Source organism: Trachinotus anak, unplaced genomic scaffold (genome assembly GCF_046630095.1).
Source record: "Trachinotus anak isolate AG129_WGS33_773 ecotype Australia unplaced genomic scaffold, CSIRO_AGI_Tana_v1 ptg000013l, whole genome shotgun sequence".
Classification (NCBI taxonomy): Eukaryota; Metazoa; Chordata; class Actinopteri; order Carangiformes; family Carangidae; genus Trachinotus; species Trachinotus anak.
The window spans coordinates 11,095,100-11,122,149 of record NW_027273864.1 but is presented as its reverse complement, the minus strand read 5'-3'; the positions used below and the strand labels follow the sequence as shown (position 1 = coordinate 11,122,149).

Here is a 27,050-nt window from a genome sequence, read left to right as displayed (position 1 = left end):
GTTTGCCTTGCACAGTAATAATGCACACATCCCTGCCTAGTTGTTTGAGTGTGTTTGCACAGAACTGTATGTACAGTATGTGTGTACCAGTGCAGGTTTGTGTATTCTTTCTGTGTGTGTTTTCAAGGACATCTGGGACTCTTTCCTCTCCATGATCAGTCAGTTCTTATATCTCTCCGCTCACTTAAAATGTTTGTTCTTTTTGCCAAACACAGACCCATTAATAGTGCATGAATTAAAAAAAAAAAAAAACAAAACCCAAAAAACAAATAGAGAGCAAAACAGCAGCAAACCACCAAACAGCCATGCGTAAATTTATTTAATATTCTCTGTGCTTTCAGCCCAAGCTGCTCGGCCTGTGCACTGTCTAGTGAAATCATGGCAGCAAAGATTAATCTGGCTCATTAAAAAAAATTAATCAATTAATTAAAAAAATCACTAAGTATTGTATTCAAAACAACTTTTTGCTGCACACTGCACATAAGAATATAGAAAGGCAGAAGTATTTCATTTAAGTATGTGTACGATGCAATATCTTTATTCTGACTATTGCAATACAAGACTGAGTATTAGGCAACACACAGCTGTGGTTCAAAGAAAAGGAACAACTGCTCATGTTGCATGTGGTCTTTTGGTTCTAGTTTGCAAAAAGCTAATGTTGTACTTGGTCTGATGTGTTTCATACGCATGAAAATATTCCCATGAGAACTTACAGTAGGCCTGAAATGGAACAGGTTGGACACAAACTCAAAGCTAATCAATGTGCCAGTGTTTAAGTGTGAGATAGAGAATGGCTTTGTCCAGAGGCCTTTCACATGGTAAGTGAGGCTAATCTCTTAGTATTACTATGGCCAAACCAACCATTTCTAATGGCAGACATTGGGCTTTTACAAACCATTGAAAGCTGGGTGGTGTGATAGACTCAGGGGAAATTTTCCGGCAAGCGCTGAAATTCAGCTGCTCTTTTATTCATAGAACACACACAAATGTCTTTATCTTTCTCAATCAAAAATACACACTACTACTCCCTACCTCTATGAAACACACACACTCTCTCTCTCTCACACACACAGTGCGTGGGGCCAGGTGGTGTGGTTAGTGCCAGATCTTGCTCTCTGCTCTCCTGAGTGCAATTGGTAACCTGAGCTGCCTGTTTGAATAACTCAGTTATCCCAAAAGCTTCCTCGCTGCAGAGACATCGTGGAACAGTGCCCAAAACACACTTTGCACAAGCCTTTGATATTCACTGACTGCGTGATGAATATTGAAATTCAGCTTTCAAAGTCACTTTTGTTGTCCTGAGGTTGCATATCATAAGAAAAGAGTAAGGATTAAAATTGGCTGGAAAGCCTTGCGGGCACAGCTTGTATCCAAAATCTGTCATCAGCGTGTCACTCAGTGTAAGTTAGTTGGTGTGAATGTGTCAGCTGATGGGATGCGACAGGCAGGCCAGGGGCCTCCTCATTTAATTAGGAGCCCGCCTAAGTTTGTTGAGCTTGCAACCAAACCTGTCTCCCAGGGTATTTTCTATTTTTAACACAATTCACTGTAAATGTAGCTTAGATATTTTCAGTTATAGATTTAACCTGCAGGTGTTCAGTGTAGCGCACCACCTCGAGGCCGGGCTGTGTCTGCTTACTATTAATGTCATTCAGTTGTCCTGCAAATATTTGTTGTTGCCCTTTGCCCTTTCCCACCACCACTGCCTTGTTGACCCCACACAATGCTGCCTGTGTTTTTCTTTTGCTGCTGTCCACTTCTTATGTAACCTTGTCTATTGTGCAAACTTTGAGTCCGAAAGATGCTTTAAAATGGATTTTGATGACGATGACTTTTGTGATCGGTTGTGGTTGTAGAGGTGGAAGCACTTTAAAAAGATCTGTGACCTTGTTTTATGTACTGTGCACTTCTGAATTTGGCCCTGAGGTAGGCTTGAGTAGTCAAAGAATACTTAATTTGCAAGACTGTTCTGTTTACTTAAGGGCAATTTTACAGTTGTTTTCTGTTATGCTGCCTTAATTTTTGTTGACATTCTGCTGACAGATTTCCCTGTAAAATTAAATGATCACTTTGGGGAGTATTTTTAAAGTGAATATGAGACTCCTAGGAGGCCTTTTAAATAGCATCAGGTGTTCTATGTCAAAATGTGTCACAGCAGAAAATGTGTTTGTGTATGCAATGACAAAAATGACATTTCCTGACCTTGTATTTTGCCTTTTTCTCTTGGCTGTCAAGTGTTATTATACCTAAAACATGACAAAGCTAATGAAAGTAATGAGAGCACAATACTGAGGCCAGGTCCGCCCTCCCCCCCCCTGTTTTTTTTAGTAAGGGAACTGAGGTTTATTGACTTTACCTGCACATACAGATGATTTAGGTCCTTATGTTGTTTTGTTTAATGAACTTTATTTACTGTATCCAGAACATGACAATAGTTCATTGCAACACAATTAAGAAAATGAAATGCCAGAAATATAGAGATAAGAGAATAATGATTAAATTACATGAAAAGATAAAAACAGATAAAATAAAATACAGTTAAGTACAACAGGATATAAATTATGGTTTAAACGCGTGGACAAAAGGGGCCACTTCAGATATTAATGTAATGTAAAGGCTCCCCCCTCGGTCCGTGGGCGCCCCCTCTGGGCTCGGTGGGGTCCTGCAGCGGCAGAGCGCCTCCTCCCTCCCTCCCTCCCTCCCTTCCTCCCTCCCTCCTCCCTCCTAGAACCGGAGCTGCATTCCTCTCCTCTCCATTCACACGCAGGGAGCTGTCGAAGAGAGAGCACCTCCGCTCCGTGACCAGAGTGGAAATGTCCCCAAGTTTTGGAATTTAAAACCATGGCGAGGATATCGAGCCCGAGGATCACTTGAATCTGTAAGTACCGCCAAAAACTCTGGCGCAGGGCTTTTCTTTTTTCTTTTTTTTTTCCTTTTCGTGTGGAAGGAGCTAGTTTTTGGTGGAGCCGGAGAGAAATATTCAGGTTACATTTTTTTTTTTTTTCTTTCCATTGCTCCGTGTGGTGAGTTTGTCGTTGTGTTTGCCCCCCTCCCTCCCGCTTCTCCCCATATGTCTCCTCCACTTTCGGCGTCTGGTTTCCCCACGAGTTTTTAGGAGCTTTACGCTCCAACCAAACCCAGTCGAGAGAGGAAACCGGGGACACGGGGAGGATAAAGCAGAGTAACATGCAGTTATTTGAGGTGTGCGGAGGCTTGTGTTTTCCTGTGTGAGCGCTGTGTTGAGAGCGCGCCCCGGTGTCGGCTTGATCCACGCCAAACTAAAATCTGCGGGGAATTCAGCTCGCCAACTAATTTCATCCGGACATTTCTTCTGTTTTCCTTGATTATCTCGCACCTGGCGCCTGAAACTATTTTTTTTTAAATTTTGCAAGTAACCTCAGATTTGGTGCAGTGTGAGGTGAGTTTTTTGGCTGGTTGGAGAAACGTCGGCTGCAGTAAGGACAAGACTTTTTCTGATGGGGGGGGGGGGGGGGGGGGCTTCATTTTGCAGTGATATCTGGAGCCCTGTGCTGAGAGGAAGCTCCTGGGCCAGTGTTGGGTGACACAGACCGGCTAGCAGGCTCATCTGGCTCAGGGTGGCTGTGGCATCGCCTCGGAGGAGGAATGCCACCACCACCGTACATAATCACAGGTATCCGCGGCGCTGACACTCACTGCCGCCTGGATAAATAGTCCTGGGAGACTGGAGGAGGCTGCGTGGCTGCAGATTAAACATTTGCTTGCATGCTTGTTAATTTCCTCATATTTGAATGGACCTTGCCCCGGCTTTCTTAAATGGACCTAAGGGAGGAGTTGTGTTGGATTTCTCCCCGGGGGGGGGGGTACGTGGTGCTTGCTTTAAAAGAAATCGATTCCCTTATTAGCTTTGAAATAATTAGAAATTGTGTTGGTGTGGCGTGAAAAGAGCGTTAATCTGCAAACGAATGAGAGGCAATTTGTGAGCTTTGTTATTCGACAGCAATTGAATCCCCCATCTGAGCATGGACGGAGTGGCGAGCGCTGTCTGTGGGTGTGTTGAGTGCGCATTGGTTGTCAGCTATTGAAAATGCTCTCAATGCTCTATCGGATTTTCCTCAGTTCTGTCTTTTTTTTTTTTTTTTTTTTTTTTTTCTTAAATCAAATCCTGGTTAACCAAATTACCCGCCCCGACCCCCGCACTCTACGTGAATTCATTTGCAGCCCATTTCAAGCATGTATTCATGAATCTTATTAGATGAGCAGGGGCTTAGACATAATTTTAACCTTTTTTTGGGGAGGGGGAGTGGGGCCAGACTACGGAGCCCATGGACTCCAAAATTCATTTAATATTTATGTAGGAGTCCTTTACTGTATCTGCAGTGCAATTTAGACAGTTAATATAAACCTGCTGGCAGTGATAGGTGTTTCTTTTTCCAGCTTCTGCTGCACCCCTTGAAGGCCCCTATAAGACACAGGCGTTATGTGACTAATGTGGTAACTCTTCATTATTAGTGACATGACCCAATTTTGCCTCAGTTCAGTCGAGCAGCAGCTTCTTATTGACAGTTCAATGCAATGACCAGTATTCACATGTAAATGATGTGGGATTTGAACCATGACATGAGTGTTTGTTTAGGAGGTGGTGCCCAGTTATTCAACCACAAGGCAGACTGACATGTCACCAACCACACAGGCAGAGGTTTACCTAACTTGTTCAGTCAAAATAAGCTTTATTTAACATTAGTGTGTGACTGACATTGAGCAGTGGCAGTAATGTAACCAAACATAGTGATCGCTTGTCTTCTTGCAAGGGCTATATAATCGCACTCTTTATTATTTAGCTGTCAGATTCCTGAAATGACAAAATATTATAGGTGGCTCCTGTGGATTATGTGGAGGTTTGCTATGGATCATAAGGATATTTTACAAATGTCCAAAATCACACGTTCTTATCTGACATAAGTCACTATAGAGCTGGGGAAAATCTCTTAGAAACAATTTCATCCAGATGATTATTATTTCATGATGTCAAAAAGTTCCCACCTTACACAGCCGAATTATTCAGAAAAACATTTTTTTTTGCAAAACTGTGACCTTGCATGCCATTTTACATGAAAGCTGGCAACCCAGCCAGAAAATTACAAGCAATTTGCCTCAATCTTACCTAATTATGATACAGATCTGCCCCACAATAGAGCAGCAGTGTCATGAATTTTGAAAGTCTGCCCTGCCTGGTCTGTCTGCTGCCGTGAAGGGTAAATCTGTGATGTCCAAACTTTGGAATTCGAGCTGACATGTGCACTTTGCACCCCTCTGGTCCTGCCTTTGTGTGGCTTGCCCCCCGTCGCATTCCTCTGGACTTTTCAGTGAGCGGCATATTTAAAGTCTAATTAGATTGTAGATGGATGACAAAGCAGAAGAGCGGTGCTCAAGTGAGAATTGAATTGCGAGTGAGCACTGTAAGACTGCCCCTAAATATTTAGTTTTAGTGCATATAATGATGAAGGTTTTTTTTTTTTTTTTTTTTTTTTTTAAAAAGGAATTAAAGGAGAGGGTTTGAATGAAATTCCTTGAAGCACACTTGGGATTTTCTCAGTCAGAGTGAAAAACTACTTCACTGGCTGACTGAAATTGTTTATATATGTGAAAAGGCTTTCAGTGCATAACACTATTCTTCAGGGTATACTGTACTGTGATTCATTGCCTTCATGCAGCGAGCCGATATATGGACTGTGTTCACACTCGCGGTGTGCAGTGTGTGTGGCTAGACTGCAAAACCCAGCTCCTTTTCCAGTTTCCCTTACTGTTCGACATTTGAAAGCAGTGTGACAAGCTCATCTTTCGGCATTTCCTCTTCTCGCCTTCTCTCGTTGCCTCCGCTCCTCCGTTCCTGCCTCCAGACTTATGCTGCCACTCTCCCTATCCTCCACCCACCGTTGTCTGCATCTACCCCCCCCTCCTTCCACACCACCTTTTTCCTCATTTCATTTTTTGATCCGACTCCGTCACTCTTCCTTCCTCTCTGGTTCTTCCTGGCTGGTTCTCTCCTCCCTCCATCTCTCTTTTCCATATGCATGTAAGGCCTTCCTCACTCTTCCTTCATCCTCTCTCTCTCTCTCTCTCCTCTCTCTCTCTCTCTCTCTCTCTCTCTGCTTGGACTCCCTAACACAATTTTCAGCAGTCCAAAATCCCCCAATTTTTCTTTTTTCCAACCTGTTCCACTGTTCGTCCTAGCCTGGCAGTCCTCTCAATCTGTTGCTGTTCCTTAGTGCAGGAAGAAGCATTTACTACGAGTGAAAGAGGATCCCCTCCCAAACTAATGCAGGGGTTATGTCAGAGAGCGCTGGTTATGCCACGGTCGAAACTCCTTCTCCCATACGTGATTGAGGGCTTCCTTGGCACAGCGGCGCTGTAATGCAATATCTTCTTTCATATCATAGCTGGTGGAGATGGCGTGTTTTTATTACATAAGTTTTCATTTGTGTCAGTCTTGCTAAAGAGGTTAGCTGTGTTGCTGGCGCTCTGCTCCGAGTGTGTTTCATTCAATCTGGGCTTCTGTCTCTTGCTCTTTTTTAAAAAAAAAAACCAAAAAACCAAAACGTCTGTTTATCCTTCCTCTGTGTCGATCTTTCCCTGCCTCTGTCACATCCTCTCCTGTTTCTTCACATTGTCACCTCTCCATCTCTTCCTGAACCTTGTCCCATCATCCCTCCCTGCATTTGAGTGTTTTTACTCAGTCTCTCTGGGGTTTGTGAGGCGCCCCGAGGTGAGGAGCAACACAGCAGCAGCTATATTAAAACGCACTAAAGAGGGACCAGCAGCAGGGCTCTACCCGAAGGCCCTGCTGTTGTACACACACATCCATAGACACACACCCACAGCTCTCATGGTGCTAACACCTCTCCAGCCGACAAGCTTAATATGAAATAAACTCACTTGCCAATACCTGGCGGGCCTGTCTTGACTGACTGCTCAAATAGGAATGACCTCCATTTGGCCCGAATAAGAAGCTGGGATTGAGAGTCAGTGGGCGGTGTTGAACTGCAAAGTGCCGGTGCATTGCGAATCATATCAAGAGGTGAGTTTGCAGGTGAGCCAGCAGCATAAACCCTCATCAGTGCCAATCAGAAGCGAATTTAAAGGCAGGCTGTGCTATCTGCAAGCTTCATCACACTTTTAAGAAGGAGGCTGCGCTCAGGGCTGGTAGTTTTATTTCTGTCCCTATAACAGCCTGAATTAAAGAGGATGCACGAAGTGAGAGCCAGTGTGGAGAATTTGAAATGAAAGCTCGGCCTGTATTGTTTGATGCCTTGACCTTCTTAAAAAGAGATTCCTTGTTGCATCCCTGACTTGAGATGTCGCCAAATAAATATGACCACTGTGGTGGCAGAGCAGAAATTTCCTGAGCCAGAAAACGGCCTTTTTTTTTCCTTTGAGCAAAGCAGCCTTAGTTTCTCTGTCTCCGTCGTGCTCATCCAAGTGAACTGTCTGTTATGTATAATTAATTTTCTCCTCTCTCCCAGTTTATTTTTATCGCCCACTTTTAACCATTCCTTCAAAGGACCCCTCCCCCGCTTCCGTCCTCCACAGTGCCTGCTGAAAGTGACAGCTGCTCGGGTACGGGGGATGCTTTTTGAAGCAGGCACTAAAAAGGCCACTCACTCAAGACGAATCGGAACAGAAAAATCTCTGCCATTCTGACGGTATCAAAAACATGCCTGCTAATCTGGCTGCAAATTGAAAATAAGCTCCGTCTCCGCTGTAGTCTGTGCTGCCTGTTGGGGAACAGAATTTACATGGTCTCCTTTTGTTCAAAGGGCTGTTGATTAGTTTGGTTGAAATGTAAAGCAGAATGAGGAGACTGACTTAAGTAGGGCGCGAAGAAATTCTCCAGTTCACCATTTTGCGGGCACTTAATTTTATTGACGGCTGCACTGCACTGATCTATTTTCTTTTTAAGTCAAATTGACAGTCTCATAATTTGTGGAATGGGCTCTCATCCAAACCAAAGAAACGCTGTCATTGGTCGTGTTTGACCCCCAGCCCCTGGCACATCACCACTGAGATTGAGTTACAGTCAGAGTGAAGAATCTGCCTGAAGGTCCAAAGATGCAGCATTGACCCCGCTTCCACTTCTGACCTGGTGGCCTTGTGAAGAAATCCCACCGCCTCCGCCACTTGTGGGCACAGCCACAGCATATGAGGTTTCCTCCCTGGCATGCTAATGCTCTTGTCAGCATTCTGTCCATCTCTCCTCAGACACTGACTCAGACAGGCTGCTTGGGCCCCCGATTTGCATGGACATAAAAAAATGACTTCTCCTGTTGCATTTCCTCCTGTGAGGAAGAGCTGGGGTCTGCTATCGACCAGGAAGTCACAGTTCCTTCCTGTAACATTAGACAACACCTACACCTGACATCTGTATTGTTCTCTAAATGTATTGCTCTGCTGCGCAGCTGGCATGGTAGGTTGCACCTAGTACTTTCTGTTATACAGGTTGCTCATGTATAACTTCTTTTCTTTCTCTTGCTTAGTTACCGTACAGTTTGTATTCTAGAAGCACAAGACACTTAATGTTATTACATGGGGATTTCAGCAGAAACAGTCTCGCATCGCTTCCAAATTCAATTTACCTTGAGGCCATAGGCAGCTGTTTAATGGTACGCTATAGTTAAAGCTCATTATTGTCTTTTTCATTAAAAATTTAGTTTATTTGGACAAAAGTTAATGCAGCTTCTCTTTTTTTTTTTAAACTTGCTTGGTGCACAAGCACCATCTCATTTGTGGTTTCTCTACATCTTTTTATAACTGCGTGTAGTTTCTAAGCTATGTTTTATCTTAAGATGACATAATTTACTGTACAGGAAATTCTGGGGATTTTGGAGATGACGTCTGGATGAAAATCAATTTGAACTGATGCTCAGTTTAAAAAATTTCTAGTTTAAACTCAAAATGATGAGTCTTAATAATGGTTTGCCATGAGTGGTCTGTACAGTTGCACATGATAAAGTGTTACATTACAGTAGTAAATTTTTTTATATGGTACAGCAGAAGTTTGGATGTTGTCATGGTGATCGCCCACAACCAGTGTCAGTCTTTTTAAGTTTTCCTTGAGTAAAGCACACGAACTTCCTCTGGTTCAGTGGAAAACAGCAGATCTTTGGATGGATTGTGTCTATCCCAGCCTGTCAGTATCATCGGCAGAACGTGTGTGTTGCTGATGCTGAGATAGTCTCAGTTTAGATGAGGGAGCCTACTGGTTGTTTACCGTGCTCACTGGAGTCTGTCTGCCTCTTCAGGCATGTTTGGCTTGTTAATGAGAACCACTGTGTGAGAGAGGAGGCAGCGCACTGTGGGTGTGTGCCTGTGCATGTATTTGCATTGAGATAAGCGGTGCATCGTCAGTGTGCATTTGTTGATGTGCACACTGTATACGGGAGGATGGTATGCAGGATGCTATCTGAGTGTGTTTGTGCGTGTGTGAGCATGGTGACTCCTCATGTTTAATGTAAGGTAACACTCTCCACTGTGGAGGAGATGAAACAGGGGAGAATTTACACAGGCTCATAGCCATTTATTGTTGTGATTAATGCTAATGGTGCAACAACTCATAATTGCTCACTTCTTTTTTTTCTCCCTTCTCTGCCACTTTATGCCTGTCTTCCATCCTTCATCCTCCCTTCTTCCACACACACACACACACACCCCCTTCTGCTTTCTGTTGTATTAACCAAGGGGAATCTTAAATAATTCAGGCGGTCTGTACTCCCCAGCCCTGTAAATAAGACTAATAGAAGGCGGGCCTTTGAAGAGAGCCACTTGCCCGGGGAAAGCATGGCCGTAGGCTAGCCTATAAATCAGCTAGCTGCCTGTCTGGCCCCTTTACTGTGGTTGTGTTGAGGGCTTGCCAGCAACAACCCCCATGTTAGCGGAAGGAAGGGCGACTCATTCTAGAGAGGTCAGCAGTATGGTGGTGTTGCCCCCGAGGCAGTGGTGGACATTGAGAAAGTGTGTGAATATGTGTGTAGGACACAGGTAGGATTCCTCTCCCTCTCGTTTCCCTTAGTTGCATTCTGGCTTGTGTGTATGTGTGCGCACATGCAGACATGGACACACGCTCCATGGCTCATAAACCACACACTCTGATGTCAGCACCTGCCTGTGTGTTTACCAGATGGAGATAAGTGCTCTTTTATTCATTTTGTTTACCACTCATTTTTTCCCCTGAGTGCCTGGCACTCTTTAGATGTGGGTTGGTGGTTCTGGCTAGTTTTGTGTGTGTGTCTGTGTGTGTGTCTGTGTGGTGTGAGGTCTTAGGTAGGCAGACACATCAGTCAATAAAAGGGAAAAAACATTTAGGTTTTTCAGAGTAACAGAAAGGCCAGTTAGCCTTCTTAAATCCACCATGCGATCCCACTTCAGCTGCAAAAAGAGGGGTAGATTTTGAGTAGCTTTAGCCCTAAATCACTTTGGAGCACTTCCCAGCCTCTCACCTCCCTATGTTTAACTCTCAGTAGCCACTTTTCTTCAGCGGGGCCAAGTGGGACCTGTCAGGTTTTTAGGCCCGCTCAAAACTTCTCTAAGCTCTGACTGAAAGCAGCATTAGTTTATTTGAAACTGTAGTGCACATGACAAATGATTGCTCGTAACAACCGACATCCCAAAGAACCACAGAAATATTATTTTGAAGAAAACTGGAACATAAATAATAGCGCTTGTCTGTTAGGCTTTGTAGTAAGAACATGGCTACTTCCTCTACAGCCATATGTTTGTCCTTGCATAAGAAATTTGAAGTTTGGGTTCCCGGTATCTATTTCCCCGTGCTTACGGTGGAGCCAAATTCAAGTTGTCAAATGACAAATGTAGTCAGAAGCTCCCCTTGAGCAGCATAGAATATCCTACACCTCCTCCCTCTCCTACCTCCTTTTCTTTCCACAGCCTCTTTGTCAGCTCCCTCTTTTGTGCTCGTCTCAAAGGGTTAAAGAGGGAGAAGTGATGAGTAGCCCGCCGAGTCTGGCCTCCATTGTGTGTTGGCATTGTGCCACTGCATAGCATGTCGACCATAGACACATGTACAAGGGACTTTTCTCTATTCACCGGCGCTACAGTTACCCAGTAATACTACCCTAACCTCTTGCAAATCAATGCAAATACTTTCCAAAGGTTTGTGAGGTTAACAGGCTAATGATAACACTGACATTTCATAGGCAGCCAACTGCAAAAGTGCCCCCTTCAAATGAGATTTAAAGGCTTTACTTTTGCATATCATTGCTTCGTTCTTGCCCTACAACCTCCTTGTAGGCATTGCTGAACAGCTTGGGCGACCTTGTTTTAACATTGAACAATGTTAGACAAAAATTTTGGGATGCTCCAGAAAGACAAGTTGTTTTTCTTCAAGTCCCCCAGTGGAAACATGTGCTCGAGGACCATAAACCCCGTTTCGCTCCCTTTCCTCCCTTACATAGCTTGTTAAGGGGAAAACCACTCGACGGCATGTGGTGAATAACATTGGTGGCTGCTCAGCCTAATTCTTTTAGCAGACCACGGTTACCTCCACGCTGCAACAACGTGAGTCTCGGGGGTGCTTTTAAGTCCCCTGTCCCTCCCTGACCCCCTGCAGAGGAGAGGCAAGCGGAGCAGGGGAACTCTGGGAATAAGTACTTCAGGCCAGACAATAGTGGACCGCCGTGAAGGGGGTGGGGTGTTGATTGTAACCAGAAACACAAGAAGAACAGGAGGAGGAGGAGGACGCCTCTAGAATGGAAGGAGGGGTGGGATGGGGGAGGTCAAAGGTTAGGCTGATCCCTACTTTAAAGGTGGAGTGGGGCCATGGAGGTTTTATTGCCAGGGCCCTCTTGTTGCTTTTTGCCCAGCCAGGGGTGAACCTCTGAGCTGCTATTGCGTCATGAAGATGAGGCATTTAGGTGGGTGTGAGTACGAACTACACATGCCATCCCATGGCGGCTCCAGTTGTGCTCAGTGACCTCTGACCCTGGCCTCCTCTCCCCCTACCAGGAGCTGTCACATAGGTCAGGAGCATGCCAGCTCCCACGTGAAGAGACAGGGTAGTGAGGAACATCTTCAGGAGTTGCCCGCCATTTGTTTTTGACTGTTTTTGAGTTTGCTCCAGCGAGTCTGTTCTCTCAGTTGGTAGATTTTCTGGGGCAGATAAGGAGGCCGAGCATGTGATGAAGCAGCCAGCAAACATGAAGGAATGTGTCAGCGATACCATTCAGCTCTTGTCGGGCCACTGCATTCCAAATGAAATGGGGTGTGTAACTTGTGACTGGTGTGATGTGCTGATGCGTGGCAGCTGGGAGGAGTAGCTTTCCTTTCTCTCCAAGTCCTTCTTTCTGGGCTGCCTCCTCTCTCTGCCTCACCAAGATCCACGATTTGCTTGGTTCCCATTGCATGTAGAGGAATGTGACTGTTGAGTTGATTGGCTCAGCTCTCCATTGTTACCCGAGTGCGACCTCATTTGGCTCTTGAGATCAGTGTGACATGGCCCCTGGTGCACAGGCAGACTCTCTCTGCCTGCCCTCTGACACATGGCAGAAACTATTTGTCCAGGCAACTCTGAATGTTGAATGTTGATTTTTAGAACAGATAAACTGGGGAAAAAAAGTTATATTTTCCAATCAAAGAAATCATGAAGCCGAAGCACATTTTAGAATCAGGTCATTTGAGACTTTTCTGTCTCCCAAACTACTAAAGCATTTCAGAGACCACATGTGCTGTTTGCGCACCATGGCACAAGTAGGGATGGGAATGATAAGATTAGATAAGACCAATAGCATTATTAGTTCTGTGACTCAGGGTTGTAAGAGCTTTACTGTTTAACCGCTGTTTCATTTTGGTTTTCTTCTTTGTAGTAAAAAAATCTGTTAAGCTTGCCTTATTATAACATAGGATATTTACCCTCGGTAACGGGCGTGCTGCTGGCTGGAGAACTGTCAAATACATGGCATTCCTGGAATTTAAGGCCATATTGCGTAGAACGGTGTTTTAGCATATTGCTAGAGTTTCCACCCTTACTCGAAGTTACTGTTTTACAGCATTAGCAACTAGCACTGTCACCATCTTTCTTTGTGAAATGAAGCTACACTTTGGACTCTCTGCCATGACTCCTTCTTGTTGCACATTTCCAACTGTCAGAAAAATATGCATCGATATAAAGAATTGATAAACTCGGAGGCTTACGACTCCAATAGTTTGGACAATTTAGAACTCGATCCCCACCTCTAGGCACAAGCTGTTTTTCGCTCATTCAAGAGGCACACCTCATCCTGCCCTCGGCAATCAGTGCTGCAGTCAAACTTGGCCGCAGAGCAGACACATTTTCAAAAGTAGCCCGTCTCCCAGTCTGCTTGTAGCTGCATCAACATAAAAGCCTTGAGCGTTTAGATTTTTGAAAGGGCGGGATAGGAGAAATCTGAACAAAATGATGCCAGAGTCTACACCTCAGCCAGAAACAGCTGAGGGAAAAGAAGTAGACAACAGAGAAGTGAGGGAGGGAACTTGGCAGCGCTAGCTAAGTCAGAACAGCAAAAAGGCAGCTCACACCAAAGAATAATAATGTTGTTGTAGAGCAAAGCTCTTGTGGGGAAAAGAGGATGACAAAAACTCAGAGAAGCTGAGTCAAACTTTAATTAAGGACTGAATACAGCACTGGAACAGCTGCTGTTGCTTGCGCCACCCCACCATCCCGGCTTTACGGCCTTTTATTTGGAAGCCAAACAGATGTTATGAGGGGGTGGCGATTTTATTGGACGAGAAGTTTGGTTTCAGGGAAGAGGAGGAAATTAAACTCTCCCGCTCTTTAGACTAGTGATTTCATGGAATTAGTGTTAAGGTCTGTTGATCACAGCAATGATGATTGCGACCCTCTGACATGGTGTTAGCTACCCCGCATTACAGTGTGATACAAACATCTCAATCTCTATTGAAGTGCTCTTGAGCAATTTCCTGACCACTTGCGTGATTCAAGGCGATCATAAAATGTTGCGTAAAATAGTGAGATGCATAAATTGTCCCTCCTGCTTTCTGCTCACTCACTGCAAGCCACTCAGGATAATAACATTGTCTCTAAATCCTAAACTGTCATTTATATTCATTGCTCTGAATAATGCTGCTTGCCATTGGGCTGGACTATAAACCAGATCTACTGAATATTATCGCTTTCTTACTGACCAAAATTTACTCCCATCCAAATTTTAATACATTTTCCATATTCAGTGTAATTAAACTGACAGTAGCTACACAGAATAACAACCAGTGACAGCTAACCTGAAGTTTAAACCATCAATCAGCTCACAGTCGAGGCCAGAGGCTGAGAATCGTGTCAAACTGTAATTGATCAGGACAAACACAAGAAGCGTGCGGATCAGAAGATGTGATGTATTGAAATGGTCATTTTACATTTGTCATTATCAAGGTAAATGAGACAGTAAGTGGTGAGGTTTACTATTACTATTTACCTATGGACACTTCTATCAGAGTATTTTGAACTAGCTAAGCTGTACTCATTTGTTGTTTACATTTTAGTTTTCTGACTACTTGTTGTTTTGATGCTTTTGCACAAATAAAGTTAGTTTGAGTTTGAGTTGACAGACTTTAGGTCATATCGTCCCACCCTAGCTCACCACGTCCGCTCTTATGCTTTCTGCTATACTTGTCCTTCATGGTCAGCGTTGAGGTATGCCAGCTATGTCTACCGGAGCTCCCAGTGTGCGTGTTGTACTTTCAGGTGCTATTCGCAACAGTTTGCACTTTTTGAAGATTCAGCCTCTTCCTCCTCCTCCTCCACATGTCGGTCATGGTCAGTGTGGAGAGATCCCATTTGGTTGGACTCACTCACCTCCCTTATCAGCGTGCCTGTCTCCCCTGCTCTCTCCCTCTTTCTCATTCTGTCACTCTCCTATGGAGGATATGATGAAAATGGCTGTTTAATCATGCAGAGAGGTCAACCAATCAAAGGGCCTGGGCCGAGTGATTTAAGGGCCTATTCAGAGCACAGCTGGAGGGAGAGGGAAAGGGAAGGCGACGGGAGGAGAGAGAGAGAGAGAGAGAGAGAGACTGGTTGGGGTTTGATTGCTGTATGGCACAGGTCACCTCTCATCCACTTACCACTGCTCTCGTTTTACCAATAATTGTCCCTGATAGATTGATGTATAGGCAAAGAGATGAATGAATAGAGTGGGCAGAGGGCGGATAGGCAGAGACGCACACATTAGCAAGCCGACCTGCCGGTGATGAGATTCGTACACACACTCCAAACCCACACAACCTCATCAACAACAGTATATATTCCTCCCATGGGCCGTCTCCACTGTGACTGCGTGCCTCTGTACCCCAAACACACACACACACACACACACACACACACACACACACACACACACACACACGGCTATGTTGTCTGCAGACAGGGCAGCTCTCACCTGAATGTCAATGGGAGAAAATGACAGATGGTTTGGAGAAGCAGGGGAAGTAAAGACAGAGACACTGATTGTTTCCTGTCTTAAGATCCTGGCAGACATTTATACCCCCAAGCATCAAGTTTATCATGTAGATCTTGTATGCTTGGTCAATCTGTGTTCCACCGCTTATACTAAAAACAGGTAAAAAACCCTGTCATTGTCATTCACACAGGACCAAGGTCTTCCGCTGTAGCTTTATACTCATTACTACTAAAGCACAATTTTACTAGAGCTTGTATAATTTTGTGCGCCTAACAGGATTATCACGTTTCATTGTCATTAAAGTGGTTACAACATGACAGTGCGGACCAAGGCACAGAGTTCTTTATGTGGTCACCGTATGAAAAGTTAATGCAACAGGTTCTGCTTCTCTGGAAGTATAAAGTTGGGGGGGGGGGCTGTTATGGCTGAGAGGGCACAAAGTTGGTGTCATTATCTGCCACAGCAGGGTTGTAGAAATTCACCACTAAATAGAAAAGATGAAAATCTTCATCATGAGCAGGATCATTAGACAAGAGCTAATAACCTATATTGACCCTTTCACACCAAAAGGGACAACATATTTGGGTCATTTCAGAGGTTTTATTTTCTCACTAGCAGTGCTAGTAGATCTCCTTATCTTCTCTCCTGTCCTGTTGAATTTCTGTGTAGATTGCACTCATACATGAACTAATGGTGAGATGAAGCCTCAGAAGATGTCACATGTTCTTGTTTAGGAAAAATTGGTCTATACTATGGTTTTCTAACCTTTCAAATCTCCTGTTATCAAAAGAGCTGAGTGTTAGCAACTTGAGGACTTGTCCCTGTGGCTCTTGTTATAGCCTTTCTCACTGTACATGGAAGTATAATGTAACCTTTTGTGTGCCTGGCCTGGAAATTTTATGCACCTCCTTTTTTCACGCTAATATTGCAAAGAAAGACTGAAGGGAATTTCATCCGGTCCTGACAGGGGTAGTGCCTGATCAACTTTATTGAGTCGACAGTATTGACTTCAGCTCCTGTTCACACGCCAGCCTGACATGGCAATTTTCCACAAGGTTTCTGGGTGAGGCTAAATGTTTGAAAGGGATGTGTCACCCATGCCCTGTGTTTTCTGCCTGACTGTCTCTCTTCAGTGTTTTCCTCTTGTTTCTTTCCTGTTTCTTTATCTCTCTGTGCCCAACTCCCTGCAAGCTGAGTGTTCGTTAGCAGCTTCACAACAGCTTTGCTCTATGACTGATCATACAGGCTTCATATTTCACTGCTGCCAGTGTGCCCTTAAATTAACGACCCATTAAGTGAATTTTTGTTTTGGATTAATTTGCTGTGCCCTAACGCATGATGGGGGCTGTTCCTGCTGAGGGAGTTTTCAAGCAGTTTTCCATTCATGTTTCAAAACACCGAAAGAAAACTACAGTGACCATAAGGCCAGATTTTGCTTATCAAGGTTAGCAGAGACAGCTAATGTAAGGTTGTAGGGTGGGCTGGTGGACCAGCTGTCAAGGCAATGCAGTGCTGCTGGTTTGAATGCAGATTGAGTTAACCACAGAGTGAATAAAATGTCAGAAAATGGGCAAAAAAACTGACAGGTTTCCTTTAATCTTAAATAGTTTTTTCTGTAAACAAAAAAAAGCAAAGTTTTTCAGTTGACAACAGAAAGAAGAATCAAGCTGGAGAAGCTGTATTATGTATTTTGTGTTATATGTTTTTGCTTAATAAATGATTTCATAACAAATAATCAGTCAACCATTTTTTGTTCACTTTTTCTGTCAATCAAGTAGATGTTTCAGCATTTCAGTGTGACTGATCTCCCTGTCCTAAGTACCCATGTCTGTATCACAGCTGCAGAGTTCAGCAGGAGAGATTTTGTTACTTTGTGCTCACCGTGGCCCTGCTTGTGTTTCTGATACAGCCCATGAGTTAGTATTTGTAGAGTACCACTTCAGCAGATAGCTGGCCTCTTGCTCTCTCTCTCTTATTCTCTCTCCCTCTCCCTCCCTCCACATCTCTCTGACCTTGCGTCGGCGTGTGCTGATGAGCGCTGAGTGGATACGCTCATAAGTGGTGTGTGCGCGTGTGTGAGCGCTAGAGAAACCGTGGGAGCTCCATTTGTTGTGTAAATGCAAGCCGCTAATTGACTGCCGGGCACGCAGCCTCTCCTTCAGTGGCTGAACCCTGCCCTCCGCCGGGTCCCGGGGATCCTGCCAGGGGAATGTTTGCCCCCTCACACACACACACACACACACACACACACACACACACACACACACACACACACGCTCACAGCACCCTCCCTTTCTCACTCTTCCTCTGTTGGAGCAGGCCTGGCACTGGGCCAAAGTGAGGATGGGCACGGCACAGGCCTCTCTGTTCTCTCTCTGTCTGTCTCTGTGTCGAGCTCTTCTAGCTGAAAAGCTACATGGCATTTACTCGTGATAACATGCTGTGCTTCTTGACACTCTTTTGATTCAGTTTCTCATTTCATAAAACACACTGAGATCTCCCTTTTTAATATTAATTTCACAATCTTGAGATGGAGTTGATCATTTTTATCAAACAGACCGCGGGGAGTCTTTATGAACAGGTACTGGCATTAATTACACTCAGGAATAATGTCACAGGTAGATAAAGTAACCGCTGCTTCGCCGCTAATGCTCAGATTTTAGGCTGTCGTTCAGTCCAGGCCCAGTTCAGTACCCACAATAGCCATATCAGTGTTAGCGTCAGTGGTAAACCCACATGAGGCAGTTAGCCCAACTGTTGTCTGGCTAGAGGCCCAGATCTCTCTCTCTCACACACACACACACACACACACACACACTGGTTTCTATGTAACACAAGGGCTACACTATGTTAGTGTTTCTTTCAGCAACAGAAACATGTTGGTACTCCACACAGAAAAAGTTGTTTGGCAGATACCACTGGGCTGGACAATTAGTTAACATTTTTGCTACTTTCAGATGATATCTTTGCCCAAGAAAAATTGGATTAATTATTGTTATGATCATCCAACAAGTGAGGCAGAGGAATTCATTGTTTATTTTACTGAGCTGTAACTATATATAAGTTATATCACAATATTATAAATTATTTCCAGACGATTTCTTGGCTTATATAGTGCCAAGAGACATGTAGGAGAGGGTCCTCTGTCTGTCTGGAGATGTCCCAGTCCAGCTGTGTGGATGTTCACTTGTGGCTGGTGTATGTGAAGAAACGTGCACTGAAACACAGACTCTGGCCCAGATTGCTCACATGGCTCCCTGGTGGCACAGTGGTGGTTAGTAACTGTGTTTTGTTTTGTTTTGTTTTTTTTTTTTATCATGGAGAACATTATGAAGGAATCATGGAAATGCAATCAAAATTACAATGCTCAGTCGGAAAAATACACATGCGCACACACACAGGCTCAGACCTCCCGTGCTCAAGTTTTCCCAGGGCAGTCCATTGTTCAGCTGAGGTAAACATCAGGGAGCACAGAGAGAGGAACAGACAAACGGTAAACTGACACACTCTCCAGTAACACTCTGTTTAGACTGCAAACACAAAGGAGCAAGTGTGTGTGTGTGTGTGTGTGTGTTTGTGTGTATATAGCCAGCACCACAGTAAACTGTAGCCCTGAGAAAGAGAAAGAAAGGCGAGTTGCGGTGCAGGACCTGGCACATAAAAATGGCGACGTGCCGATTTTCCTCTGTTAACCTTCCCACGGTGCGAAGCATCCAAATGTGAGCTGTGTCACTTTGCATTCCTGGCCGTTCAGAAACGCTGGGAATGCAGCAGATTGGCAGTGATAACTGAATGAAGCCAGGCCTGTAGGTAGCCACATTTAAATACTACATGTTCAGGTTGTTTGATGTTATATTGTACTTCACAGTATTCGTTCATGGTATGCATGAGAATGGTACTTGACTTTGAAAACTGGTCCACACTTTTATTTAGGTATTCGATGACACAAAGAAGACACAAAGGGACAAAAGCAAGGGTTTAACATCAAGCTTGCCACTTGCTCAAGAGACAACAATAGGATTAGCTGGCACGCCAAATGACTAAGGCCAACACCAAGCCTCTTATATTGTCACAAGGCTATTTTAGTGTATGTTAATGTGGTCACTCCTTATTTCAGCATAGTAAATTGGCTTAAAACTGAACCATAAATGCTTTCTTGATCATGGTAGAAATATATGCATGTTTCATAAGAGAAATTGATACAATTTTTTGCTACTGGTGATGATTAAATCAAAGTAAAATGCAATACATATTTTGATTTATGCAGTTTGAAAGAGTACTGTAAAAATGGCAGAGAGCCTGTAACAAGTGTCTCCTGTCTTGTTTGTGTTTACACTTTACAGTGTAATGCACTGAGTCAGTGGTGCTGTTAGAGTTGTCCAACAAGTCTGTCTGATTCACTCCAGTTGCAACAGGAGAACAGGAACATCCAGTATCCACAAGTGGGAACAAACAGAGTTAGAAGGAGAGAGAGAGAAAGACAGGAAAAGATTGATTTGGAGTATCGCTGTCAAGGAAGTGTTTATCAGGCGCTCACCATTAAAAGCAAATGTATTTCCTGTTTTGATCCCCACTGTAATCCCTACCTCAGCTCCACACAGGCATTCACTGCCAATAAAGCTTATTGAATCATATTGACTTTGTGCGGAAGCGGGGAGGAAAGAGGGAGAGACAGAGAATGACAGGGTGGCTGGAAAGTGGAACGAGGGAATGCAAAGCAAAAAGTGAAACTGAAAGATGCACAAAAATGCAGAGTAAAACACAGAGTCAGGTGAGGAGGAGGAGGAGGAGGAGGAGGAAAAGGAAAGAGGGAGCGAAGAGAAAGGAGAGAAAGTAACAGACAAGGAAAGAGCAATTTGCTCTTCCCCCTGGTAGCTGTACCAGCAGTGGTGAATCTGAGTCAGCAAGACTTGAACTGGGGCCCCAGCCTGTAGCCCCGGGGCCACTAGTAACACACATATGCACACTCACACAGACACGGTGTCAGACCTGTCGCCCTATTCTCCTCAGCCCTCCAGCTCTAGCCCTAACTATAGCTGTTCAGCCAACCACTCTTAATTAGTAGCTGCTGCTGCTGCTGCCTGCCCTGCCCCGGCGCCACTGTGGTAAAGCCCCCGCCCCATGTCTGTGTGTGTGTGTGTTTGTGATGGGTTTCAGTTTGTGTTTACTCTGTGCATCAGCTGCAGTGTGGCCTCTGCGCTCTCTCTGCAGTGTGTATGCATCACTTTGCCATCCCTGCAGGTGGAACAGGAAAAAACTCAAGTAAAGACTACATATTGTGGTTTGCTCAGCAGACAGTGTGGTTTTGTGCATCGTATTGTCGCACCGCATGCTTAGCCTCTTATGTCTCTTTTTAAACTCTCCATCTATCTCCTGTTGCTGCCTCACAGAGCTGCTGCTTTTAAGAGCTGCCATCACAGAGGAAAACTAAAATACCTTCTTAGTGTCACTTCTCTAGATCGCATTGAGTTAGTACATAGGAGTAGAAAAGCTCTGAGTGGCTGCAGAGACTCGAGACAGTTGGGGAAATCTATATTTCCTCTATTTCCGATGTTGTGGGAGCACTTTAGTAACAGACTTCACAGTTTCAGGAGATGGGCTCAGGATCCTGTTTCACTGTTGTTCTTGTTGAGGTTTATGCCTGTCAGGAGAGCCAATTGTGTGTACGTTTGTGTGCATATTTCTGTCTTTATTACTTAAATACTTGGCTGTTCTTCAACGGCCACAGGGGACAAAGATAGCACTGCACACAGTATTTTCTCTCTAGCTCCCTGTCCATTTTCAAACTTCATACATCTCCCCCCACCCTGCTTCTCATCGCGCCCTGTCATGTTCACGGTACAATGCTGCAGTGAGGGTCTCTTCCAAGCTGTGGATCAGGCTGACACATTTCTCCCCAAGGACCCCCCCCAGTACAAACACATAGCTGGAATAACTCTGTCAGCCAGCCACCACAGCCACTGGCCTGCTAATCAAGACCATATTGCAGAGAGGGAGAGAGAGAAGACGAGCTTAGCTCAGCACAGGAAGCACACACAGCTGGAAAACAGACAGTGGATAAAGTTTAACTAGCCCCACATGCACGCTCTCTGCACACACACATTCATATCTGTTCCTGAAGGAACACAGGCCACGACCCAGCAACACAGTGACCCACATCGGTCACATCGCAGCGCCTTTCACTCCGAGGCTCGATCTAGGCCACACAGAGTCACGCTTGCTGGATGGAACACCTCGAGCGTTGCCTGTCGCCATCCATTCACACACAACCACAACAGTCCATACATTGATGGATGACTCAGAAATCCATTGTGAAGTGAGAGATTTGGTTGTGTGCTCAGCCGGGAGCTTGTAAAATAAATGTTCGCGGCGCAGCGCTGCCGTTGAGGCTTTCCAGGATTTCTCTTATTTGACATGATAACAGCTTTAAGAGGTTTTTGGTGGTGGTCAGAGCGGTTGTGGTCACTCTACATAATCTGTCCATCTCTTTTTCGACTTTTTCTATCCCTCCTCCTTCATCCCTTGTGAATCAGCTTATGGAGAAGCTTCATGTTCTAGTTTGCTTGTTAAGCCGCATATGTAGCTGCACAATATCCCTTCTTTAGTGACAGACTGGCGTGTGTCAGTACCCAAAAATGAGATCAAAATAAAGACTGCTGGACGGAGCCTTAAACCGTCTGCATCAGCTTTGCAAACGCAACAATTTACTGACCAATGTTCGTCCTCATGACCACAGAACTACCTACGTTTCTCTCCCTGTTTCCTGCCTTATGAGGACTTAATGCTGTCCTCAATGAAGACATTTATTTTTTGCCTGCATTTGCACTGCATATTGTTCACATCTACAGGTTAGGGAGAAAGAATAATGTTTTTCATTTTTTTTCTGCCAAGAGCGAGTTGTCTGCAGTTGGAGTAAGAGTTTTATTTGCTTTAAAGATGCTAATGTAGCCTTTTGGGTGAGCAGAAATGTGCCGCTTTGCGCTTTGTTTCGTCCTGGTTATTTATTAGGCTTTAGTAATTGCTGCTTTGCGCTCCATACAAACACCACAGAGAGGAATAGATTCACTTCATTCTCTCCTTGGAAAGGTCAGGGCATATAGCAACACACCTTCCCCGACACACAAATTCACAATTTACGTGTCACTTCTCTTGGACGATTGAGCTGAAAACCCACTGTTTGTGTGTGCGTGTGTGTGTATTTGTGTGTGGGTGTCTCGCTACTGAGTTTGAGGCAGCCGTTGAAATTCAAATGAAGCGAGCAGGTCGAGACTTGAGTATTCCTCGAGAGAGAGGAATACTCAAGGAAGAGAGAGAAGCAGTAATCTTCTAAGGATGTCTCTCTCTCTCTCAGTGCTTGGGCATTGTGGGTAGAGGTCGCGAGCACGACTCTGGTGACAGGTTCTTGTCGTCGTGTGAGTCTTAACCTTTCCCCCCTGTGAAATCACATGAGTTTTAACAAGCCAGAACAGATCATACAGGCCATCCTTCAGCACATCAAGGGAAGGGTCAGCCGACCTGCAGAGGAAAGTGGATTGCAGTGTGGCGATGGAGACCGGCTTAGCGCTGAATCCCATTATCAAACAGCGTTTGTCAAATAATAGGTCAAGGCCCACTTGTACCAAAGACATATTAGGTTGTGGTTTAATTCCAGAGCTTTGTAGAACTGACTTGCTCTGTGAAAAGCGTGGAGAACAAAAGGTTGCTCGTATTAAGTCTTTTCAGACATTAGACTGAAGGCGAAGCTCGATCTCTGTTGTTTTGCTGAAGAGAATACATTGATAACAAGGCTGACACAACTGAGTGGGCCTGCACAAATATTGCTTTTACTTTGTTCTATATCGAGACCACAGTTGTTAACATCGGTATTGATTATTTTTCTGCGCTATTGTAGTGACATTAACATGCTGACTTTGTTTTCAACCATTGCAGGCACAAAAAATCAAACACTTCAATATTGCTACTGTGCCTGTCATTTACCAATATAAATTGCAGAAACTAAAAGCTCCCATGTCTGTGCTCTGTCATATATCCCAACATTTCTTGCAACATTACAGACGCCATCTACTTCACTTTGAAGCCATGAGGCCTAGCTTGCATGAATACCCAAACAATGCACTATAATGGGTCTTGAACGCCTCAGCCATATTTTCAATCTGCTCTGAAAGTGGCGGTGAGAGGCTGAAATAAGCGAGGGATTGGGGAGTCACGGGTGTCAGTTGGTCCCTGGGGGACCATGGAACATGGCAGGTCATTTGCCTGGCCAGTATTGCTATGATATATTTGTACACTATGGTGAGGGGGCTGGCTGAGAATGAAGAGGAGGGCTTTGGAGAGATGGAGGGAGCAGAGTGCTTGTTCAGCAGGCTGGAATAGAATAGAAACAGAGGGGAGCCTTAATCAGACTGGGGCAAATAACATTTAAACACATTTAAAGCCACAGGGAGCAGAGAATTTCTTATCTCGCAATGATCACGTCCCCCAGTGAGGTTGTGTCTGTCATGCACAGCAATGTTCTAACCTGAGACTAAAATTGCCAGTTTTATTCATCTTCTCTGCAGGGTACACTCCGTGTGGGGCTTTGTAGAGAGAAGTTTGTCTTCTTTGTGAATTCAGTTGGCAGAAAGTTGGCAAGCGTTCAACAAGAAGTGCATGAGTGCAGCTTCAGGCCTGTAGGATCCGGGGCGGCAGTCGTCCTATAAGCCATAGTTATGTGTGAGACTGTTCATATCGTGCTCAGTGTTGTGTTGAGCAAGACGCTGATATATTTAGTCCCCCTTCTCTCCTGTCTTCTTCCCTCTCCTCCCCTCTTTGTCTCTGGCATTCCTCTCACTCACCACTCTTCCTCTCATCTTCCCCCGCTCCCACCAGTCTCTCCTTATCTCTCTTCCTCTGTGCTCACATTTCTGTCTTTCCAACACGTCTCCCTCTGTGTTTTTCTTTCGCTCCATGTCTGTTCTTATCCTCCCCCACGCTCTCATCCACCTCCTCCTCCCAAAAGCTCTACCTCAGTCCTGGGTTCTGTTGCTGTAACGATACCGATGAGCTCTTTGGACACAGTTTTGGCTTTGTTTCCCATTTGCCTGTTTCTCCTCTTTTTTTCATTCACAGTTCTTTCCCTCCCTCCATCACTTGCTACATTTAGACACAGGAACGTCTAATGTAAATTTAGACGAATGCAAAGACCATAGCACAACCACGGACTACACACACACACACACACACACACACACACACACGCGCGCGCACGCACACACACAGGCATGCACTGTTTACACTAGCGGCAGCTTTATTAATTGTGCTGTCTGCCAAGTTGAAAGACAGTCCTGGTAATATGACCTAATGAACGTGTGCTCTAGGTTCCTGTGTGTTTTGTCTTGAGTATAACCGCCCTGCTTCCTCCTCCCTGTCTGCTCTGTGACTGACTCACAATGGCTGATGGTACTCGTCCTTCTGGACCGACCAGTAGGCCCAGCCCTTCCTTCTGGGAGGGCTCCAAGAATATCCAGGCGCCTCTCAAACAGCTCCAGCTCTCTGATCATGAAATGGACGTGCTGGACTGAACACTGCTTAGACTTTAGTCCAAAAAGTTTCTGCCCTGAGGAGAAATTCTTTGGAAAAAAAGTTGTTAAACTATGACTTTCAGTTTGTTTATCATGAAAATGCTGTTATACAGATTATATAGGAAAATGTGCTTTTACCCACATACTCATAATAAGTGATAGTTTGCCACCATGGTGAATACAATGAATTAATATTAAAATATTGTATTCTCTCATTAAATTTTTATTTCAGGCTAGAAAGAGGGTACAGGTTTTAGGGCTGTAACTACTAATAACAAGTTGTTGGTCCCTAAAACATCAGGAAATAGTTTTTAAAAATCACAATTTCGGTTTTGTCCAACCAGAAGTCCAGTACTGCTCTCAGTGTTTCATTTAATATTTTATTAGACAAAGAAAAATCTTCTCAGATACGAAGGTTTGATGAGGCAGAGCATTTTTGGTATTTTTGCAAAAAAAAAAAAACTTTTAGAAAAACTTTAGGAAAAAAAAGACTTTGAGAGTTGTGTGAAAATTCACACCTAAGCTTCACTGGTTACATTTTCACAATAGAAAATGTGTTTATGTGTTTAGGAGATGATGCTCATGGTTTTGGAAAAAATCTTTCAAGAGCCTAGTGGTGTAACGATTCTGGAAAGCCACAGTTTGGTTGATACCTCAGTTTTTTTGTTTATGTCTCTATTAATTCTCCGTCACAATAGCGAGCAACAAACAGCTTTTAGCCATTACAGAATGATTCCCAGCTACTCTTATTTCAAGCTCATGTAGTGATAAATGCTCGACTATTGAAGCTCTTCATTAAAACCCTGGAAGATGTGGAGTCCTTGTTCCATTGTGGCACCATAAAGAGTAATGTTTTAAAGCATATTGTCTAAGTTGAAGTGGGGTTGGCTGCAGTTATGTGACAGACACTCAGTTGCCCACTAGTCGAGGGGAAAAAAGGCTCCCTTTTAGCTAAACATGCACAGACTGCTCTCCTCTTATCTCGCTCCATTCCTCCTTGTTCCGCCTCGCCGGCTATCTGAAAAAGTATCGTCAACTCCTCTCATCTCACCTTTCTATCTCTCCCTCTTTTCCCTCTGTTTCCATCACCTCGCCTTTTCACCTGCACAATTTTCTCTCCCGTGTCTCCCCATCTCCCGCCTCCTCTATTATTGCATCCTCTCTCACTCCCCATCTCTCGGTTAAATTTTTCATTACCTTCTCTAACCTATTGTCTCATTCAGATTTTTTTGTCCTCCCTCTTGAGAAGATTTTAGTCTGTAGAGATAGATAAATGTACATTTAAGTAGTCTTGTCTGTAGTTAAGGAGAGAACAGTTGACAAAGTGAAAGATTAGAAGTGGCGTAGTTATGACTGTTTGTGAATAAGGTATTAATGACGCACACCCACGTGTTCGCACACCAGCCTTTGTCTGTCTCTGTCGCTGTCTCTATAGAGAAGCAGTGATGCATGGAGCACTGCGCGTTGTGCCTCACCAGGAATACAGTATGTGCTGACTATCAGGGACAAGACAGGAAATCGTCTGAACTCACGAGTCCTTATTCTCTTCCCCCTGAACACCATGCATGGGAGTGCACACACACACACACACACACACACACACACACTGTCTGCTGGCTTGAATATTCACCGGCTTAAAACTGAGCTCCTGAGCTAAAAACGGCCGGTATAGATGAGCTTCCTTTTGTTTCAGCTCCACAACGGCGCGACTGAAGATAATTGGCATTGGCCTCACATGACTGAGATGTAACAGCGCCATTTAGACAAAATGAATGGTCATGTCCCACTGAGTTCCTGGATGTGACAGTGTCTTTGTTTAGTGTTCATGCCGTTGCAGATCTTCCTGTGTATTGTGATGAGTTTGGCCATGTGGGTCAGTGTGTTTTTGGGTGGCTTATTTGTTGGCCAGCGTATGCTACCTCTTTTCTTTTGAACTGCACTATACAGCACAGCGAACCAGAATTCAGGGGGAACTTGTTTTTCAAAATAACCTACACGCGAACACTGGCCTTGTTTCTACAGCCTTTCTAGTATCCACAGCATCTCACGT

The 27,050-nt window shown here is 44.4% G+C and overlaps 1 protein-coding gene across 5 annotated transcripts in view; it reads left to right on the top strand.

The window, feature by feature from the left end:
- Nucleotides 1-2,743: 2,743 nt before the first annotated feature.
- plxna1b (plexin A1b) overlaps nt 2,744-27,050 on the top strand; it is a 187,373-nt gene continuing 163,066 nt past the window's right edge. For all 5 annotated transcript variants that reach the window (XM_071493107.1, XM_071493105.1, XM_071493106.1 and 2 more), the window contains exon 1: nt 2,744-2,878. The gene's annotated coding sequence lies outside the window, so the exon portion shown is untranslated. The remainder of the gene's footprint in view (nt 2,879-27,050) is intronic.